Here is a 15,958-nt window from a genome sequence, read left to right as displayed (position 1 = left end):
CAAAAGAGACCGTCGCTAGCGTTCGTTCGCACTCTATCGCCAGGCGACTTTTCACTCAGACGAATGGTCGTTGCTCCGCAAAGTCACTAAAGTGCGGATTTTACTGAATGTTACCTCTTTTGCCAGAGTTGATTTCGCCAACTTAGACCAGGCGAACTTAAATAAAGCTACATCTTCCTCAATCTTATGTCACTTACATCATATCCATCATATGCCTGCAAAAGTCCTGACTTAAACTTTTTTGGGTTAACATTTTTCCCCAGACATTTGAGGGCCGTGGAACATTCATTTTACAGTGGGCTCATGTGTAGGACATTATCTGTTCTCTTATGTCTTTATTAAGGTCCCTTGGACATTTGTAATAAAAAGTGGCCACTTCAAGCATTTGCACCAACATCTCTAATAAAGACATCCATACAACTTTAATGTACCCCCCCTATTTTAATTGACCTAAGCGTGAGATCACTTTTCGCTAAACAAACGGTAGCGAATATTCTCTATGAAATGCTCGCACTGAAGAAGTATCGCTAGCAAAAAGTCAACAGCGTTCGGCACCCAGGATGTAACTTTGCATTTTAGTGAATTAGCGTAGTGTTAACGAATTTGCGCCTGGCGAAGTGTGTCGCTGGTGACAATTCGCCTTTTAGTAAATCTGCCCCTTGGAGTCTGTACCCAAATTGCTCCGATGGAAGCAGATCATCTATTCCGCATAATAATTGTCAGAACTGAGGGAAGTGAAGCATATCTCATATAAAGCACCATGAAGAAGCTAAAAACATCACCCAAGTGAATGAAGTACTGAAATTGTGTTGAGGCTTCTTGTTCCTTCTTTTTCCTCTGTCTTGTGATGACTGTGTGTAAATTGACTGCTTCACGGCTTGGTGGAATATTCAGGGGCGTAACTACAGAGGAAGCAGACCCTGCGGCGGCAGGGGGGCCCAGGAGGTACATGGGGGCCCCATGAGGCTCTCATTGATGAGCAATTTGAACATATATTGGTAAAACAGGACAAACACTGGATATGTTGGGGGCCCTAAAATTAATTTGATGTGGGGCCCAGCAACATCTAGTTACGCCACTGGGAATATTTTGTTTTTCTTCATCTTATGGAGACTGCATAGAGACTTCTTGGTCCTTCAAGTTGTAGTGATTGTGTGGAGGCTCCTTGCTCCTCTATCATGTGAAAATATTATAAGCATCGCTGCATGAGTACCAATTTCATATCTTTCCTCTCTTATTAGTGTTGGGTTTTTGCTACTCCTTTCTGTGGTTTCTGCTAAACTGATCCTTATGAGCAATAAGTTTAGGCTTTCATTTTAGTACCAGGTCTGCAGAGGCATATTTGCCTTTCATGCGCACTTAGTTAAATGTGCAGACTCATCTTCACAGCCTCAAAATACACCACACTCCACCAAATAGTGGATTTGAAATAGTATCATTGGTAGTTTTTAACAATCTCAATCTCAAGTCAAACAGCAAATTAATCTTTATATAAAATAGCCAATCATTTACAGTTATAAATAATAGTGGATTGTAATGACACAAGCAATTTAAAAAGCTAAATCGCTGTAAAGGTTCTCTAGGGACCAACACTATTTTAGCAGCAATTAATAGCAGCAGTTTTACTGCATGGCTCTTGTTATCCTTAATTTATTGTTCCGGGGCACAGAGACCCCAATAAATGCCATTTATGAACTCAAGGGCTTTCATTTTTTAAGCTAATTGCCGATTTATTGGTATTGGCAAGTGCACTTCTGGAATTTTGCTTACGTTCATAAATCAGCTCCCATTGGTCATCATTTAGTTAGGCACATCGCTGAAATTGTTGGTGCATATTTATATTTAAACACAGAAAGCCCAAAATATTGTAGACATGCATTAGAACTGTGCATTGGGTTATGCGGATTGCATTAGGGCATGTGTTTTATAGGGTTTTCTGTGTTGTATAGGGTTTTCTGCTCTTTTCTAGTCCACGTCAGTTCAAACTCAGCTGGAAGAAGCAACTATAATTACATATTATACAGATACAGATAAATTGGGCTTTAGTGATGCAATACTTCTTAGCACAGTGCAATATCTAGCAGAAGAACTTCATACTACCATCAAAAAAAGCTGCTTCATGTTGCACAGTGTTTATCTGAAGGCAGCAATAACGTTTTCTCTATCTGTATAAAGCATGGGACACTTCCTATTGGCAGCTTGTGTGTTCCTTAGGGCCTTAGACATCAGACCCTATCCATCATCTATTTGGTAAGTGCAAGTACATCATCCTATGTTCAGGATAGTATTACCCAAATGCTAAATACTGAACAGCATCTTACAGATTGGGGGCTTGGACCAGGAACAGTAAGGGGAAGATTCCTTGATGTCTTCAGAAATGGTAGGCCGGGCAGTGGAAGTATTAGAAGAACAAGTGGGGTGGAGAGAGGAGGCAGGATGTTAAGATAAAAAGGATAAGAAGTGTGGAGCCCCTTTTCACATGAAGGCAAAGTAAAAGCATCATCCTTCTCTCCCACCACAAATTTAGGCAGATCTGTGGTGAGGGATATGTTTAGGGCCATGTGCTAGTCTTCTGTCACCTGAATGCTTGCCAGGAGATAGAACCTATCCCCAAGTGTTTGAAGCCTAAAGGTGGCCATAGACACACAGATCCTATCGTACAAATCGAGGATTCGTACGATTTTCGGATCGTGTGTGGCGTGTGCCGTCATTTTTCGTCCGGCAGAAATCGGTCGTTTGGTCGTTCGGTCAGGTTTGATTTTGAACCGACTGATCCTGCCGGAGCCCATAGCACTTACGGCCGAACAATCAGATTACCTCCGATATAGCCATGCTTGTTAATGGCATATCGGGGAAAGATCCGCTCGTTTTGCATCTATGGCCACAATAAGTGTGCCCAAGTTTGTTTTTCCCGGATGAGAGGAAATTTGGTTTTCTGCTCTAACTTGCCAACCTATTGCTCTCGCAGAAGTGACAGCATGGCAGATACCCCTCTCTTTCATGGTTTCTTCCATGGGTAAGTGATGTGATGTGATGAAATTGGAGTCCACATAAATAAACAAAAATAATCAGACTTGTTCTTCTAGCTCAATCATTACTGATAGGGTACAAAGCAATGGCATTTCAATTCACTTTACTATTAAATATGACATTTTGATACTGACATCTTACTGATTCAACTTCAAAACCATGAAAGTCCATAAGAACAAGCTTCAATTCTATTTTGATGGTTTCTACATAGGTTCCTTTGCATAGCCAGCATGCCACCAAGGCCAATTAAAAGCCATTGTGACGTTATATTTTATATGTGTGCCATAGACATCAGAAGAATCTAATCCACACATTAGGGGCTCTTATCATATTTAATTTGAGTGACTTATTTTCTGTGTGGCTATGATGTACTGTGTCTTTTAATAGAACGTACCATCTGTTGTAGCTAGAGGAAAAATACAGTGACATAATTAGGGTGGTCTAAAAATAGTCTTTTTATTTACTATGTTTCTTTCTCATTAGAAAATTAATTGGTCCAGAAGATTTTGCTATTTTGTTTAATGTCCTTTATCAAAGAATGTAGATGAACAATGATAGAAATGCTGTTTTGCCCCTTACCTACTGCTAAGCCAGATGGGCTCTAGTACACAAACATATAGTGATGTGGGCATTCTGCATTTTTTGGATAATGGGAGCTAAATATATAACCGAAAAGGTAGAATGTGACGGTAGATGTGGACACCAAGTATAATAAATAATAAGCCTATAAGTAAGTGCCCACACAGGCACGAACCGCGTTAGGTCTATGCATGTCCTAATAAAGCCTTTTTAATTTATCAAGACTTGAGCTACTGCTTTACTTGGAAATGGGCCTCACTCCATTTGGATTGTTGCATATTGGAAACATTGATTGGCAACCTTTGGACTGGGGGTTTCATTTATTTGTTTTGTTTCCTTATCTTTAGACCATCGATTTATTGACTTTGCCTTTGAATAGAGCCATACACCAGTATTTGTGTGTTCATTCACCAAGTATAATAGGTTAGAACATTATTTTATCCTCATTGTTGGACCTTCTCTTCTTGCCTGTCCTGTCCATGAACTCCATCATAAAGGGGATGAGACAAAAAGAAAAGCAGAAACCCTTTCACAATGCTAACACAGAAGGGGTTTTGGAGCACAGGAAACCTGCAGTGGTGCCAATGAATACAGTGCTGCTGACTGCAACTGGCAGTGCTGTATTCATGAGTGAATACAGTGTAGCCTAACTTGCTTACCGTCCCCTAAATTGTATGTCATTCAGATGAACTAGGGTTGCCACCTTTTTAGAAGATTTCTACCAGCCGGTAGTGGGGTAGGAACAAAAGGGATGAGCTGTGATGTAAAAGGAGGTGGAGCCACATTGCGCAATGGCCAGAAGGCGGAGAAAAGGTAAGTTTCAAGCGGATGGCCAAGGGCTTTTGTTAAGGATATTACAAATTTAAGTTTGTAATATCGGCCCCAGCCTTAGCAGGTGTTTTACTGGCTAGGCCACAGCTAGTTCCCTCGTCAAAGTGCAATGGCTTCTGGGTAATGACTGCACTCTAAAAAAATTTGGTGCTGAGTGCAGCACTGTTGGGCCCCCCTGGCACTCCCCTCTCACATCAAGGGGACGATTCACTAAGGGTCGAATATCGAGGGTTAATTAACCCTCGATATTCGACTAGGAATTAAAATCCTTCGACTTCGAATATCGAAGTCGAAGGATTTAGCGCAGATAGTTCGATCGAACGATCTAAGGATAATTCCTTCGATCGAACGATTAAATCCTTTGAATCGAACGATTCGAAGGATTTTAATCCAACGATTGAAGGAATATCCTTCGATCAAAAAAAGTTAGGCAAGCCTATAGGGACCTTCCCCATAGGCTAACATTGACTTCGGTAGCTTTTAGATGGCGAACTAGGGGGTTGAAGTTTTTTTTAAAGAGACAGTACTTCGACAATCGAATGGTCGAATAGTCAAACGATTTTTACTACGAATCCTTCGATTCGAAGTCGTAGTCGAAGGTCGAAGTAGCCCATTCGATGGTCGAAGTAGCCCAAAAAAACCTTCGAAATTCAAAGTTTATTTACTTTGAATCCTTCACTCGAAGTTAGTGCCCCTTGGCAAATGTCACCACATTCAGAACTTTTGAAATTACTCCCAGATGGTCTTACTCTTAAATGGCCAATACCACCACAAATTAGGGTTGCCACCTGGCCGGTATTTTACCGGCCTAGCCGGTAAAAATGATGGTAGATCCCAATGTTATTAATAGGGAAAAATGGTAAATACTGTATATAGGAAGGCCGGTACATTTTTCCAGAAAAGGTGGCAACCCTACCACAAATTGAAACCCTATTTTTATTCATATGTTTGCTAATTGCTAGTCGTGATATTTTTAGGTAAAAATAGCCATTATTTATTTTTTCTGGGGCAGTGGGGGCAGGTCAAGAATATGTATTATCTGAAGCTCCACTGAGCACAACAGATGGGGCTTTGTTCAGATAATAAATAAAAGATGGCTGAACTCAAAAGCGCTGATGACACCAGAGACCCTGCAATAAAGAACAGGACTTGTACTACAAAAACAACATACACACAACAGAAATAACTAGTTACATTGAAATTAATCTATTTTTTGTGTTGCTTTTCCTTTGACCTTAGGCTAGGACCACACAGGGACCAAAATCACCTGGTTGAAATACGCTGGCCCTACCACAGACAGTAACCTCCTCTCTTTTCCGCATTTGTGTGTTGAATCGGCTCGGCATGAACAGAGATCTGTGGATTTCAGCTCAAAATACTGCAAGATACTTGACCAAATCCATTAAGTATGTTTCCTCTGAAGCCGATTCAGCACTTACGAATGTGAAAAAGAGAGGAGGGTACTGCCTGTGGTAGGGACGGGGTTGAAATCAGCCAACGTATTTCAGCTAGATGATTTCGGTCCCCTTGTGTTCCTATTCTTTGGGTCTCTTTACCAATGCTAGGCATAATGGACCCCTATTATCTGAGCAGGGGTTCCCAGTGAGATGAGGGTTCAAAAAGACCTTTAAAATTTGAGGACAATCTGTTTTCTCAATGACATTACACTCATTACAGATCAATAGATGTCAGTGTGCTCCAGAAGTCCATGTATGACTTGGGGCATTTTGATAGCTGGGGTTTGTCCATGGTCAAATGTACCACCATACACTTTGCTTTGATTACCTATTGTTGTAGGTTTCTTAATTTCTTGTAGGTCCAAAAAGTGTGCCTTGAGCTTGAGATGCTCAGTGCCAGCATATTCCATATTCAAGTCAATGCGATGCAGTGGGTTAAAGATAAAAAAGTGGACTTTACAGACTTAAATTACCTGCTGTCAATAGGAGCTCCCCAATACAGCATAAGGAGATTTGGATCTTCTCAGGCACATCAATGCTTTATAGAGTGAAGAATTTGAGTCTAATTAATTTGTATTTTGCATGCCCTGCATATGGCAGCCCAGAGGATGATTGGGAAGATATCTGTATTGGCAGTTGCAAAATGAAACCCAACCGAGTTTAGCAATTTAAATCTCTGGGGCTGCCTATCAAATTGACAACTCTTAATGGTTTTTACCATGTGTTATCCTTTAATTAGATATAAACACTAATCCATTATTTGAGGGGAGGCAAATAAACTTCTTTCTGCTCATTATATCTCCTTTCTGAGAATTAACTGCAACAGTTGGTTGGATAGTGGGGACAATAGTGGGGACTTGACTTATAACTAAGCCGCAAGACGTCAGGAATTATGGGAGTTGTAGTTTAACAGAAGCCTAGATAGCCCTTCTCTATATGAATAATAATGGCCATACAGCCCTGGATTTCAGTACCCTATAAACAAAATCTAAAATCAGCTAATTATGCCTGAATGATTATATTGCACTTACATTAAGGGCCGGATTTATCAAGGGGCGAATTGAATTTCGAGTTTATTTTAGTGTAATTCGATAGAGAATAGTCCATATTCAATTCGAGTTTTAAAAAAAAATATAAATATATTTTTTAAAAACTCGACCCTTGATAAATATGCCCCTAACACTGCAAAACTATTCCTCACGCAGTCTAATGTTTTTTACTGTCATGCAATTAAAGAATCTGCCGCTGCCGTTTCCAGAGCGCAAGTAAGAGAAAAATAAATCTAATAGTAATTGAATCATTTTTTAATTACTCAAACCACCAGCGGGATTGTGGGTATTTATAATGTAGTACTTGCCAATTGCAGTGTCTAGCTGGAATAAACAAAATGAGATGTCAGAAGGCAATTAAGGTTCCTAAGTTCTCTTACCGTGGGAAGCCTTAGAAACAAGGTGGAAATGGGATTTTTTTTTTCATGTAACCATGGCCTCATTAAAGGCACAGTAAGGATTTGCTAGTTGCCATGTGCCTAGTACAAAACTTGTGCTATTTGTGTTGTAATCAAATAAAGATGGAGTTGACTTCAACATATTGCAAAGAGAAGCTATTTATGGCAATGGAAATACATGGCTAAGGATGTTGTGCCATTTATATTAGGAAAATGGATAGTTAAAATGTCTCATAGGAATATGTTTGGTGAGATCTTTGCCTGGTTAGAGGACAGACAAATTAGAGTGCTCACCTGTTCCCAATACATCTTTTCAGTTGCCAGGTGCTAAACAGTCTATAAGACCCCAGAAAAAAACATGGAAATCCAAAAACACTTTAGCACATCGGTCCAGTTTTATAATGCAAAAAGTGCTTTTATTGGCTCAAAGTAGACATCAAAGTTTGGCAACTTTCGGGCCATACTTTGAGCCAATAAAAGCACTTTTTGCATTATAAAACTGGATCGGTGTGCTACAGTATTTTTGTATTTCCATGGTTAGAGGGCATAGGCTATTCCAATCAGAATCCAATTCTAGAATATTAAAGCCTGATGTGATCCTCTACCAACCAGCCTTCCCATTAAATATCAAACCAAGCTCCAGGAGAGGTAATTGCTTTGGTAACATACAAATTTAGTCAAGACTAGTTCAGTTGGCAGCCCAAATATGACCACATATGACCAGATGTACTTGTATCTAATCAAGGTATAATAAGCCTCATGCATTGCTCCAAACTCATATTGGTGGCCATATTGATGATTATTCCAAAAGGAGCATAGGCTAAAGGTGTGGTGCTACCGAAGATAAAAAAGGAGCAACCGCTCCAGCCTCCCTCATGTGTACCTTTTTGTGTACCCCATGTGTACCTTTTTAGAAAAATGTCAGGATAAATACAGTGTCAGTTCCATATTTAGTTCCCCAAGAACACGTGGTAATCCCTCTACTTGTTTGTTGTAGAAAATTCATGGGTGTTGGTTTGGGGAGGCTTAGTCTTCTAAATTCACTTTGGGTGGATTATCCCCTGATTCAATCACAGCCAAGCCTTCATCCACCTGCTAAACGAATGCCTTGAGGCGGTGAGAGTGCACTTCTCCTCTCCTGTGGGGCTTTTAATTACACCCCAATATTAATAATAGGAATAAAGGCACTCAACTCCCTGCACCAATTTCATGCACTTGTCCTCCTAGCTCAGTAAATTGCTAATATTAGCGATAACAGATGAAACATGGAGTCTTGCCACAAATTGCCTACCATTTGCCAGCTCTGGATATTGCATTCTGGGAGGGTTACTATAGTAACCCAATGTATTTCTAACAAGCCATATCTCTCTTTAGCAGCAAAATCCAATTTTTCTTTAATGGTTTTGGAGTGGCCAGGGTCTGCAATATGTTACTGTCCAACTGATCTAGGGATTCCCATCCCCACTGACAAACTTGGCCTATTTTCTAATGGTTTCGTGCTTGCAACCACTAGCTCTATAAATAGTGGTGTATTCACAAGGGTAGTTCAGCTTTCAATTAACTTTTGCTATGGTGGAGGTAGGGATAATTTGAGACAGTTTGCAACTGATCTTCCAAGGACTAGTCTTATAAACTACATACCCCAGCCCTAGGGATCATAGACTGGGTCTTGCTGGCTGGAAGCCTCTGGGGCAGGGTGGGTCTTTCCTGCTGAGTGCCATTTAAATGCTGCCTCTCACCTCTCTTCATTGGCCCATGTGCATTTCATGGCCCTCACTGGCCCCCAGGAATGTTATGACGCACTGTAACGCCCATGCTTTCTATGGCACCCAAGCATATCATAGTACACGTTAGTCCACAAGCATATCATGGTACACTGTGGCCCCAAGCATAGTTAAAGTTAAATCACTGAATGCTTGCAAGGGTAAATTAGACCAAAACAAGTGGAGAGTTGCCCTTTAGACTGTATATTAAATATTAGCTACAGGGAAAAATACCACTATCTATGTCTTATTAAAAAAAGACCCTTCACCCCACCAGCTGGGGTAGTTATTTGTATGAAACAGGTAGAACTGCATCTAACTCTTGCTGGTTTGGTGTACGTCATAAAGATGGAGCATAGAAAAAAATGGTATCATGTTGCGCTGGGATGAGCTTGCTCCACCACAAAGCCTCCTCTGCCTGTAAATGCATGATATAAAGACTTCTTGCCCATATGGTATTTTAAAGAGAATACACAAATTCAGGAAAAGGCTATATTTTTCTTTCAGCAAGAAAAGTTTAAAGCTCTTTTCTCTTACCATCTGTCCAACAGACCTGCATAGTGAAATCTAAGTTTCCCATCTGCTTCTTACTGGCAGTCTCTCTCTCTACATCTTTAAAAGTCAATATTTCTCTCAATCACCACTGATTGACTTATCCTGGCTGGGTGCCTATACATGTGATCTGGTCGAGTACAATATAACAATAGAATGATCGGTGATACTCTTTTGTGTGCTGTAAATACAGTGAATCTGGAAAGAGACAACAGTATGTAGCGATGTTGTAGTATAAGTACCAGAAGGTAGGGTTAGGATCCTATCTGCCAGGGTGAGTGGTCTTCTAAAGTAGAAGATAGTGGGAGACACAGGGTAGCCATCCTATGATGTTGTGGATCCTGTCTAAAACTCTCTTACGTCAGGGGGTCAGGAGGCACTTATGCCAAGAGATGCCACCATGCAGGGAGGTGACAATCTTTAGAAAATATGACCGGAAATAAATAGTTACAACCACTGTTTGGAGTTTACCTTGAGGGCAGAGACACACTGTCAGATTCAGGGAAATTAGTCGCCCGGCAACAAATCTCCTCTTCTTCGGGGTGCTAATCTCCCCGAACTGCCTCCTCTGTCTTCCCGCCAGCTAGAATGGAAATCGCCAGTGGGGTGGCACTCGGAACGCTTCATTTTCTGAAGTTGCCTCATGAGGAAACTTCAGGCGACTTTGAAAAAGGGAGCGCTTGAGTGCCATCACGCCAGCATTTTAGATTCTAGCCGGCAAGAGGCAGTTCGAGGATATTAGTCGCCCCGAAGAAGAGAAGATCAGTCGCCGTGCGACTAATCTCCCCGAAATGCCTTCCTGCCGGCGAGAATGGAAATTGACGACGGGATGGCCCTCAGAGCACTTCGTTTTCCGAAGTTGCCCACACGAGGAACTGCGGGCAACTTTGGAAAACTAAGCATCCCGTCAACGATTTAGATTCTAGCCGCCGTGAGGCAGTTCAGGGAGATTAGTTGCCCCGAAGAAGAGATTTGTTGGGCAACTAATCTCCCTGAATCTGACCGTATGTCTCTGCCCTGATGTGGTATGGTGGCTTAACAATTTTATCATCATAACTTTGTAACTGAAATTACCAAAACCCTACATTACTAATGCAACAGTGGACCAGGGAATGTAAATTGATCAATCCCTTCTCTCTTTTTTGAATGCTTGGAGCTAATTTGGCCAGATCAGTTACACTTCCATTGTATTTTGATTTTTTTTTACTTAGCCTTGGAGTGCTCCAACAAACCCCACCTTTCTTTAAAACTCTCTTATGTGACATGCAGGGTCAGGTGACCCTTCTTGGTGTATATATAACAAAGAATGGGTTTGCTTATGGTATCTCCAAAGAGAGTGGTGAATATTGTGTCCCAAACCATTGGTAGGTAGAACCCAGTGAAGCCCAAATTTAGGTAGGGCATCCAATAGTGGTCTACCAGAATTGGTCAACTTTGCAAGAATAGAGAAGATAACTATGAATATGCATATACAATTCCCATTCTCTATACTTAAACGGAGCCCAACGGAGTGTAAGTGCTCTGAGTACAGCAAAGGCTGCTACAGGGGATATAGAGGTTATTAGCGAGTTAGCCAACAGAACAATCGATGATAGAAGATCAATAATGATTGGAAAGACACCAGCAGGCTAGCAGGGGGTAATAATACCAGGAATAAATATAAGTTATGGAGGCTGTGCTGAAAAGTATGAAATACAGAAATTGATGGAAAAAAAATACTAAAATAAATAACATGAACAAAATAATGAGATTCTTTTTCTTTCGTGCATAATACCCCTTGCCATTAATATGCATGTCTTCCAACCGGCAGAAATAAGTCTTACGTGTATATTAATGAGTCTGCTTGACACCTCATTCTTACCTGGGTTTCACAGTCACCTTGCCCTTAATGTTATCTCTTATTCTCTCTAATGCACCCAGCTCTGGGCCCTGTAATTCCCTGAATAGTCAGGGAGCACGAAAAAAACCTTTTATTACATATAATTGCAGGAAAGAATTCTCAGAAAAATAAATAAAGGGCAATTCTGAGGAATATGTTATGTCCCTCAGCTTCTATTTTTGTGCCATTCAGTCGCCCGTGGTTTGATTCATAACAAATGACAGTAAATTGTTGGGGACCAGTTTAATGTTTTGCAGTAAAGTGATAAGAGGTTGCTCTCTAGGCCTGTAGGGAACTACTGTAACTAAAGACCTCGGCCTTATAATTCATTGATGGGTTCTGCTTGGGGTGATAATATTTGAGCGTAACAGATCAATATATTAATTTTTTCTAGGCTTTACCAGATTGTCAAACCAGATGTTTGCCTATTGATGCTATGAGTTATTGGCAGAGCAGAAATGTACTGATAGCAATTATGCTTAATGTTCAGTTACATTGCAAATAAGTGAGGGTTTCATGGGCAAACAGCTGTTTCCTATGTAGCAATAACTATATTTTTCTTGTTGTTGAATAGGTGTTTTCTAATATTTAATTAGCCCGAGAGAGACCTCATCATGGCCATGATCTGTGAAACATAACTGATCCATGATGCTGCTCCCAGTACAACTGGGCTACTTGGGTCAATGGAATTTCCTGAATGGGTCCCTGTGGGACAGTTTGCAACGTGGGCTTTTACTTCAACATATCAGATTTCAGAAACACATACAGTAGGTTTGTTCTAATCATGCTTTGACTGCACTTTTACCCTTATAGATTTATTTCTCTTGCTTGAAGACTAGCGTTAGGGTCAGACTGTCAACCAGTGAAAATCTCAGTGGACCTCTTCTTTCAACCTGGTGACCTTCTTTTACATACTACTGCCTTTTTATTCTTCCAATCTGAGAAAGAGGGAGAAGGAAGGAAAGAAATAAGAAGGCAAAGGCAACGAAACATGATAGTGAAGGAAATAAAGAAAGGTGGACAGGATGGCAAAATAAACTTGTATTTATAACTCACCAAAAGTCACAAGGAGGCCCAGCTACTCTTCTATGAGCCTTCAGCTAAGGGAACAGAATCAACTTTGTACGTTGGAGAAGGCACTCAATGAGAAGTCCATCAGAGGCAGAGAAATAAAATAAGTGTGGATTTATTTGGCGTTCATTGACACGAAATGTGTAAGGCCGCATCTGTTCGCTCGTACTGAATAAATCCATATTTATTTTACTTTTCTTCCTCTGATGGGCTGCTCATTGAGAATATAGCGAAAATGATAGAATGTGAGAAAAACACGAAAGAGATGAAGAGACAAAAGAAAAATGTAGATGAAAGCAACTGAGAACAGGGGATTGGATATGAACGAAAATTAGGGAATGGAGAAGTTGGATAGAGAGAAGAGGATCCATTTTTGGATAGTGGATCCTATGTCAGTTGCTGTTTTGGTGGGTCCCTGGCAATCCAGTACTGTTAGCAGGAACAAAAAATGAGGTTTTATGAACCAGGTAATAAGGCACAGAAAGGGCCTTTAATTGATCATGATGAATACCTGCATCTCCAATAGCATGAACATAGGACATGGGGTCAGGTTTGCAGAGAAGAAAGAGAATTCTCTGTGTAGAATCCCTTGGTATCATTGAGCCACAGGCCTTGAAAGCTTGTCCATAGTTGCTGGAGTACTTGCATTATCTGCAGATAAGGATACTGTGCTCTATAACAAAGAAAGCTTTGGTTAAACTAATACTAAGCAACAATGATTGTCTCATTTGGACGTGGTTTTAGAAACAACAAGGGCTCCCCAAGATAAAACAGACAGACAGTAAGGCCTCACCAGCAGTAGCCACGTATAGAGGGAGAGTAGGGAAAACAAGTGAGGAGGTGTATGAAGGAGGATGAGGCAGCATTAGCGAGAGGATGGTACATCTGTCAGGATGAGAGGAGGCTAATCTCTGAAGTCAGCAATGGGCACTTATATATCCCCTCTTATCCAGAGCTCATTTGTCTTATTCTATTGGAGCATATGCACATTGCCAGTGGATATCCATGTCCTCTTCTCAGGGATGACTCCACCTGTGCCTTAAAGGAGCTGCAACCTTTTTTACACTGACAGGCATTTGTCTTCTGGGTGCATGGGGTAAATTTCACTTAATCACAGCAGTGCCAATAGATTCCACAACTTCCCAGGCATAAAAGCAAATGAAAGAAAGCATTTTCTTAGCTTTTTTTGCCAGCATAAATGGCTCTCCCTGTGTCTTCTTGTTCTTCTGCCAAATATAAATGTGTATAAAGCAATGGAGCTCTGCTATGCACTGAGAGTGCTCGGAGCATTGCAGAACTGACAGTGAAACTGCAGGGGGAGAAACGGGATTTGTGTCCAATGTTTAAAAGGGCCCTATGCCCATAATATTCAGCCTGCAGTGCTTTATATGTTATGGAACAAAAAAAAAATGGCCAGAGGGATGCTGCTTTCTAGTTATAGGGCAGCTGACATAGAACTTAACTTTTAGTATAGGCAATTATTTTTTTTTATTTGCCTTTTAATCCTGCCTTTTGTTGTTTGGGGAGATTTATATCCCTATTAATATGTTTATCATTAATTTCTCTTCTCTATATCTTTCTATTTATCTGTTGGTCATTGAAACCACTTTTAGGTTGTAAGAATAAGTGGGTCCTTAGTATTCATATACATTCCAAACTCCATGCAGTAGCTGCTGAGAGCTGTAGGTCATAAAGTTAAAGGGCGTGTAAACCATCCTTAAAGATGACTATTTTTGTTGTCCCTTTTCATGGCAATAGAAAGTTGGGCACCTACAAGCAGAGGTTCAAAATAAGGTTGGCCGGGATTTCAGCAGTGGCATCCCAAGCTTCTACGATGGCATTTCTCCTTGACCAACATCTAGAGCCCCCAAAATCACAAAGTGCAATTAGGGACACCATGCTTTGCATTGTGTTTTTTTTAAAATAATGCAGCATGTACTCCCAGAATTCCATCTGAATTGTGGCTTTTGGGGAGTTGAGCCTGAGTCAAGAAGAGGCAGTAGGGACACAATGGAGCTTCGGGCAGAAGTGCAGTTTGGATGCAATTACATTGAATGAATGGCATCAGTATGCACATTTGCTTCTATTTTGGCACAATCACACTTGCTGGGTGCGGGTCAACCTGGGGAAATAGACTCCACTTCCCCCTGAAGATTCCCTGTCTTGGAACCAGAGGTGAGCACAGAAGTAGTGTAAGAAGGTGCTGGTATGGGTTGGGCGCGGGTCCTACAATAGCAGCGATTTGCGGGTTAGGGTCAGTTGTGGTTTAAGGTCTTTCAGGTAAGGGTCGGGTGTGGCTTGAGTTATTCCTGGCCTGCACATCACCAGTGCCAATGTATTAGCACCCAATGCATGTGGAAATCTCACCTAGAGAAGTCAGTTTTGTCTGCTCAAAACGCAACACTTACCCACCCGATGACCAAAACCACTAGAACTGGGAGCCCTCCCTCCATTTGCTGTGCAACTATTAAACCCGAGCATGTTCAACAGCAATAACAATGAGGGCCAAATTAGAACTGGAGAACCCTACTCCACTTGTCTAGTTTTAATTGGTCTGTCTGTCTTTATTATTATTATCATTATTTACTCTATGGATATGTCAACTGAAAGCGTGAAACTCCTAATGCATTTTGTAATGTGATTTTGTTTTGTTTTTTTACTTTTCCCCCCTAAAGCTTCTATGAAGGTGTCTGGCTAAGCTTGGAGTTTCTCAAAAGCAAGATGGCCACAAGTTTCCTTATCACTTCCCATAACTGGATTTGGACCTGCTTCCTCTATAGCTGAAAAGAATACCCCCCAACTGCTCTCTTACCTGCGGGTGGCTGGAAGACTCAAGTGCAGAGTGGACGCAGGGCAGGGAGTTGGCGGATAGATGAATGTTTGGAGATCGCAGTGCCAGGTGCACTCTAGTTACGCCACCGCTGTGGGCAGCAGTCAAGCAGGTGGGGATGGGGCCTTAGGAGGTGCAGCTGAAAAACATTTTTGAGATGGGGTCTGGTACATTCAAGTCATGCCACTGATTCTACATAAACAAATTAGGATATGGCGGCCCTTTATTTGACATGGACTTATTAGGTTTGTATGGAAGTTTATTCAGGAATCCTCTGGTTAATATTGTATGGTTCTATAACAAAATGTACCAGCCATGAATATCCTCACTTTAAATAAGAAACAAATCTTCATACAGATGCAAAGCTAACATCTTATATTTGTATAAAGAATCTCATACATTGCACCGTTTCCCTGTACACCAAGCAGAGGATTTCTGGGTGGGGGGGGGGCACAAGTGCTGACTTGCTGTTCTCTATTTCCCTATTAGGTTGGCTGTAAGTAATCAGTCATCAGCAAG

Source organism: Xenopus laevis, chromosome 4S (assembly GCF_017654675.1).
Source record: "Xenopus laevis strain J_2021 chromosome 4S, Xenopus_laevis_v10.1, whole genome shotgun sequence".
Classification (NCBI taxonomy): domain Eukaryota; kingdom Metazoa; phylum Chordata; class Amphibia; order Anura; family Pipidae; genus Xenopus; species Xenopus laevis.
The sequence above is the reverse complement of the archived record's forward strand: the minus strand, read 5'-3'. Positions refer to the sequence as shown.